At 39.5% G+C, this 6,000-nt stretch overlaps 1 protein-coding gene across 7 annotated transcripts in view; it reads right to left on the reverse strand.

Annotated features, from left to right (window-relative positions):
• Positions 1 to 4,654, reverse strand: part of LOC113017258 (NLR family CARD domain-containing protein 3-like) — a 58,701-nt gene extending 54,047 nt beyond the window's left edge. For 6 of the 7 annotated variants that reach the window (XM_026160423.1, XM_026160418.1, XM_026160417.1 and 3 more), the window contains exons 1-2: positions 4,327 to 4,654; positions 698 to 765 (exon numbers count right to left, since the gene is read on the reverse strand). The gene's annotated coding sequence lies outside the window, so the exon portion shown is untranslated. Of the gene's footprint in view, positions 1 to 697; positions 766 to 3,131; positions 3,550 to 4,326 lie in introns of those variants that run through there. The other variant, XM_026160416.1, reaches the window with a different exon arrangement.
• Between the last annotated feature and the right edge of the window lie 1,346 nt (positions 4,655 to 6,000).

Below are 6,000 nucleotides of genomic sequence, written 5' to 3' on the forward strand. Positions count from 1 at the left end.
AACTCAGCGTATACTTACTCAGAGTTTGCACTAAACCGGCTTCCTGAAATAGGGCCCTGGTATCAGAGCTCCACTGATAATGGCTTTCTCGTCTGTAATCACACATGTCATTAACTCAGAGTTAATTGAACTCACTCTAATCTGCCTTTTAGGAACATAAATATAAACAAGTCATCGAACAGGAAACTCGAAGTTATCAACCTCAGATTTTGTGTTTTGTTGAACTTGCTTCCTAGAATAGGGCCCAGTAGGATAAAGGCAATAAAATGCAGTCAGAAGGAGGAAAAGACAGGGAATCACTGAAGACAACAGGAAAATATAAACAGAAAAACTCAAGATTACAAATGAAACAAAAACATCATAAATACTGTGCAAAACCTGGAACCATGACACAGTTGTATGCTTCCTGTTACAACTGTTTCTCTGCTGGAGCATGACTCGATGATTGCGTTTACTCGTTTATATATGTTAATGCTAATTAATTCGCACATCCTAACTCATTATAGCTGTAAAAGTTCTAAAACAGATGAAAAATCTTGATGCGAATGTTCACAATGTCATGGCCCAACTGCAGGGAACCCTTATGAGGAGAAAAAAGTTCATAAAACTTAGGAGAAAAAAAATGCTATTTTTCTTTCTGGTGTTGCTCTTTCCTGAACGACTGATTTAAAGTGACTTAATTCAGTGTTTTACTTACCAGAGTTTGCCGGGTAGAAATAGGCAGATTAATCATCTAGGTACTGATGCAGTGTATTAGCTGGTTTCCTAGAAGAAAAAGAAGATCTGTATGATGATCTACAAAGAAAACTGAATATATGTCATATCAAATCGGAAACATATATTCTGATAGCTGAAACATTTGCACCTCTGCCTCACTTTATTCCTTATGAGGCTAACATTAAGTAACGTGGTTGATTCTACAGGGTATCGAAAGGAACCTGCTTATTAAACGTGGCTTATCTCATTATTGCAGCTGCCTGATTTTATCAAAGGCAAACATACCCAGGAAAGCACCAAAAAAACAGAACTACAAGTCTAAATGCTGCACCATAAAAATAATGTACACAGAAAATATTAAATGCTCTGTCTGTAAGAATCGGATATGATGAAAACAGCTTAAAACAGAATTCTGTTGTTGTTTCTAAAGTTGTTTAATGTTACATAAAGTTTCCTGACCACGTTAGATCTGAAGTCTCCAGTTTAATCTCTGCCTGTCTGACCATCTTCGTCAGCCACTACATACTCTGCAACTTGGATTTGTCCTCCTCTCTTTTCCTCTTTAAGTCTCAGAACTTATGAATTTTGATAAAATGAGTTCAGAGTTTTGCAAAACACCTTCCTGTAACTGTTTCACAATAAAACCTTCATAGTTACTCAAGCATTAAAAAAAATTGCATCTCTTCATAGGACTGAAATGGGGATATTTTGCTTTTTTGGTGAATGTGTAAACCGCTTTAGCTGAAGTAACTACAGTAAGTCACTGATTCTGAAAATTACTGCATTCTAACTGTGTTTTATACAGTATGAAACTGTAAATTCTACAGCGGTTTTCGATACAAACACTATTATCTAATTAATGCCTGTGCCTGTCTTCTCAATATATGAAATAGAAATAACAAATACAGAATTAGCATTATGATACTGTTAATCTGAATTACAGTAACTTATATTGGCAAATTAAGTGTAAAAGGGGAAAAAAAACTAATCCTAGTAAAGTTCACATTTCCTTTTTATGCAGCATTCCAAACAATGAAAAGAATGAAAAGTTCTTTTAATTTGATTAACTAATATGTAGATATGAAGAAAAAAAATTTTGACTACAGAGGACAGCAGTTTTAATCCGAAATGTTTCAACTTGTGAAACAGCTCCAGCTTATATAACACTGTGACAGCCTTTATTTCCCCTCTTGTAATGAATAAACACATTTGTGCTAAAAGGGCACGGTGCCAACAGTCCTACTACAGTGCTCTACTTTAACTGGTCTTCATGTCAGTTGTTAAAATTTATTTACATTGTCCAGTCTCCATGTTCCCAAAGTTGCATCTGCAAATGTATTATTTCTAGTGCTCCATCTCTAGTTCATGCAAATTCATATGTGTCAGTATCATCTTCAGGTAACAATGCAAATGATGCTGATTAAGAATATTTTGAATACATTTAAAATAAGAACAGCTCTCTGACTGTAGCTCTGTTTTTGTGATACAACTCATTTTCTTCACCACACTACAGATCATCAGTTTACTTTTACTGCATACATCCGCATAAAACTGTAACTTATCTGATTTAAATCTGATAGATGCTATTTTGAAAAGAGGGAGAAAGATTTCACAATGTATCACTGAGGATGGAAACACGGTGCAGAAAATTCTCAGCCAGATCTGCTCCTTTGTGCAAGGAGCAACAGGATGAGCACTGACAGAGCTACAAAATGACCTCCAGCGGGTCACTGGTGTGAATGTCTCCAGAGGTGTGGACTCGAGTCACATGACTTGGACTCGAGTCAGACTCGAGTCATTAATTTTATGACTTTAGACTTGACTTGAAAAAATGTTCTAAGACTTGTGACTTGACTTGGACTTTTACACCAGTGACTTGAGACTCGACTCTGACTTGCCTGACATTACTTGAGACTTGAGGATAAAGACTTGAGACTTACTTGAGACTTGCAAAACAATGACTTGGTCCCACCTCTGAATGTCTCTGACCAAACGTTCTCTAGTGGGCCCTTCAGGCTAGGCAACGACACACTGACTGCCATTATGTATCCGGGTAAAATCCCCGGACCCACTGTCAGACTCTGGTGCAGTGGGCCACAGAAACTACTGAGTAGCATTCTGAGCTGCTGCAAATAAAATTGAGCACAATGCACAAGTCCACTGCAACCTTTTTTCAGTTTGATTTTCAGGGTGTCTGTAAATCGACTGGTTCGTATATACCGCTCATCCACCGATTCATGGAAACACTTTGCTTGCACAAGTACTTTCTATCTAACATTTAAACACATTTATACTCTGATAGATGCACTGGAGAGCTATTTGGACTAGAGAAGCCAGGGATCAAACCACCAACCTTACTTCCTGATCGTTTTACTTTCAATCAATGTGGCATCCTTTCATTTCTAACACATTACCTGGTACGTTCCAGTTCAGATATCCAGCATGACTAATTTGAAGGCGACTTTACCAACGAGGAAATTCAATTGAGTGTCATGCAGTAGCATGAGGGAGAGGTCAGAAACCCCAAATTTCCCTAACCTCAGGTATTTTAGAGAAACCTGCCTCTTGAAATAAGGCTCTGGCCTACACTGAGAAGCCAACATATTAAATGTACCGTGAGAAAAAATATAAGGAATAGATAAACAAAATACAATAAGAAAAACAACACTGGTTCAACCATGTTAAAATAAGCTGGGAGCAGGCATGCAGACGATGCCTTGATCGTGTAAATTGAGTACATAAACAGGGAAGTGGGAGGGCTCCCCGTATCTCTGCAGCAAATGCATGTGCGACACTGACATGGGTTTTTCCACACACCAGTCTCACGCTCAGTGTTGCCAACTCCACAGAAAGGAAAATCGCTATTGGCTGTCCTAAAAGTCGCTAAATGACCTCATCGCCTAATTTGCATAATTGGTCTTGCTAATGTAATTGTAACCTACGTTGTTGGAGAGTAAAAAATGTCCTAAATGCAATTTTTTTTTTAATGTAACAATTCCAACCCTGCTCCTTTATCCGGGCTTGGACCTTGCAAAAGTGACCCGAAATTGGCACTCTGGTGGAGTTACTTTGTGTGTGTGTGTTTTTATAAGTAGTTTTAAACCTTGTGATCCACAAAACAGCATAACAGTAAAAGAAGAACTGACTGCGTTACAGTCAGTGCGGGAGCAGCGGCTTCGCCCATGCGCGACTCATTTGCAGTTTGGACGCACAGGTGTGAAGGTCTCATGATAGCAGCTGGGGGAGGACTATCCTCCACCTGTGAGCGCTTTGGCACGGGTGAGGTGCACCGTGCTAAAGCACCGCTGCTTATTGAGAGTGAAAGCGATACACGCTTTCACGTCAAAAAGTCGTCATAAATAAGTCTCCAATAACACCAGAAAAAGTCGCCACATTTGTCGCTAGTCTCTTTTTAGAAAAAAAAAGTCGCTAAGGGGGTCTGAAAACTCGCTAAATATAGCGACAAAGTCGCGAAGTTGGTAACACTGCTCACGTTTACCGCTGAAGACAGCAGGCCTTTTCACGCCTCGACTCTGTGCTGGTGACGCACTTTATAAAGCGCTCGCGACAGCAGGAAGCAAATCACGGAGGGATTTCCCGCGATCTTACCTCTTTGTTTACTATTTTTAATCCAAAACGTGCTCGTCTGCCTCTCTCTGCTCATCAGATAAGAAACGAAGGAGAATTCCGTGACGTGGGGCACAGTTCGCCTCGACTGCGTGTGACTGTTTGCAGCGGAGAGCAAAAAGCCGTTCCGTTTATATACAGAGCTTTTGATAAAGAGAAGACAAAATCCCCCGAGGGAAACGAATAAAAAGCTCCAGTGTTGCTGGCTCGAGATGTCATCCTATGTTTACAAACGCCGCTCTGACGTATTGGCAAAACGCTAGTGATGTGACGTTCCGTAGTGATGGTCCGCTTGAAGCTGAAGCTCCGGTGCATGTGTCACAAAAATCAACACACTGCTTCAGAAGCACTGTGTCGAAGCGTGATTCGTTTGGCCAGAGTCACGTGATCAGTGACGTCCGAAGCTTCATTTAGAACCTAACTGCTTCGGTATCTGATTCAATGGTTTATAAGGAAGCGTTTGCTTTTGTTTTGTGCGTGTTTATTATATCTGAAAACTGGAAAAAGGTAAAATGTCAAACATCTGCTTCCATAATATAAATATCATTAAATAACTTTAGAAAAACTTCCACTTGATTCTTTACATGTAATGTTGTAAAAATATATATTTTATTGTTTAATTAATCTGAAAATGTTAGTCTGCCAAATGTGCAGCAATTGAATTTATTTATTCTCTTTAGCTGATAGTTTGTGGGGCCCAGGTAGACTGTATAACTGCATCTCTACCAGTTTCTCTGCACTCCAGCCTCCTCTGTGCCATGTGAAGGGATTTTCCTTAAGCCAGGAGAAATTATTTCCACGAAAAGGAACAGTTTCCGCCATCGCACACTAGAACAAATTCTCTTTTTAAATAAAAATGGAAAAGGGTTACCGTCAATGCATCATGTTTTTAATTTGCAAGTTCATAAGCATTTTCCTTTTCCATTTCACAATCAATTCTACCCCCAGCTCAAAAATATGTCTGGGAAAATTTCCTTAATATAATATTATTTATAAATACACCCCTCCGGCGATTAAATGCATACCTGCATGGAGGCAAGACCTCACAGCAGAAGCATACTCCATAATGTGTTGTACATTATTATATGTATATATAAGTAACGTGGTATTTTTCAATTATTGTATTTACCAACATCAAGAAGTCACAAGCAAAGAAAGACCACACCATGATGCATATTTAAACAAGGAGAGTTTACCAGTCAAAACTATTTATTAAACAAATAAAACACATTTTCTTAACCACCAAAAAATACACGTTCAAAGCAACAAAACGGCGGCCCAATATCAGACAGGATTCCACTCTGTAGAGTGTGCAATCATAATGAAGCGGTTGGTTTTATTTTGTGGATTCAAGCTGCACTTCATATTTTTGGCCACCAGATGTCACCAGAGAGGACTGTGTTGAAAAGCTTCGAGTAATGAACCGTTTTTCAATACAAGCTTCAGTGCTTCAGAAAGCTTCATTTGGCCATCACTAACGTTCTGTATCGAGGCTTCGAAGCTTGTGCCGAGGAATGGAGGGGGCGTTTCCGCGATGCGCGTATCGAGGCTTGCTTCATTTATGGGAGGAGCTGAAAATGATGACGTCCGAAGCCTCGCTGCCCGGCTGTACCACGTGACTGGTTCATGAAGTGGTTCGAACTTTGTCGTGAGCTA

Source organism: Astatotilapia calliptera, unplaced genomic scaffold (genome assembly GCF_900246225.1).
Source record: "Astatotilapia calliptera unplaced genomic scaffold, fAstCal1.2 U_scaffold_1, whole genome shotgun sequence".
NCBI classification, from domain to species: Eukaryota; Metazoa; Chordata; class Actinopteri; order Cichliformes; family Cichlidae; genus Astatotilapia; species Astatotilapia calliptera.